Here is a 1,059-nt window from a genome sequence, read left to right on the forward strand (position 1 = left end):
CGGGACGAAGGGTTTGGCGAAGAAAAGGAGGCGAAAGGGGTCGTGGGCCCTCCACACCACATGGCGGCGCGGCCAGGGCCTGGGCCGCGCCGCCCTAGGGTGTGGGCCCACCCTGGCTCCTCCTGGCTCCTCCTTCTGGCTTCCTTCGTCATCTTGAAAAATAGGATTTTTGGTATAATTTCCTTCCACAGTTGATCTTCCGAAATATTGCGTTCTGGCGGTGCTTTTTCCAGCAGAATCCTGGCTCCGGTGTTCGATCCTCCAATAATGATGAAACATGTAAAATAGATGAAATAACATAAGTATTGTGTCCCAATATGAAATATATCAATGAATAACAGCAAATTATGATATAAAATAGTGATGCAAATTGGACGTATCAAGGTGTCTGATGATTCAAAAAAGGATGACGCTGCTTCCTGATGCCGAGATGATTTATCGAGTGATGCTTGCTAAAAAAAGGCTGCTCCCTTGTTCTGTGCTGTATACCTAGATTCCCCTTGATGTTGACAAGGGTTGCTTAAAAACTCCTAGTCTGGTTCTGTAATAAGTTTCCGAACGTTAGCATTAGGCGGCGATCTCCCCCTTCTTTTGCTTTTCTTTCGTGGTTAAACTGTGTTGTATTTTCGTTATCTCCATGGTAATGAAAATTCGATCCCCTGGTGGGTCGTTTGGAAAAAAAATACTTACTAGTAGCAATAAATTACACACTCTAACTTGAAGGATGAAGCCGAAGCCAGTCCAATAACTCGAACTCGGACTATCTACAAAAAAGATTGCATTATTCCTTAATCTGTATCGAACTGCATGAAACCTTAGCCTGATCATACGGGTCTCTCAGAATTGCATCAAAGATAATAGAGGAGAGAAGCAACATTAATGCATGCAGTCGTCATCAAAACGGAGACACTGAGCTACTCCAACTAGATGCGCGATCGGGATGGATGATGGACATTTCAGCGCGTGCTGCTCGCTAGCCCTCTTCTCATCAATGCCACTCAATCCGGCGCCGCTAGCTACATATGTGCCGACGTCGCCCGTCCTCCACCACGAACGCCA

Source organism: Lolium rigidum, chromosome 3, assembly GCF_022539505.1.
Source record: "Lolium rigidum isolate FL_2022 chromosome 3, APGP_CSIRO_Lrig_0.1, whole genome shotgun sequence".
Classification (NCBI taxonomy): domain Eukaryota; kingdom Viridiplantae; phylum Streptophyta; class Magnoliopsida; order Poales; family Poaceae; genus Lolium; species Lolium rigidum.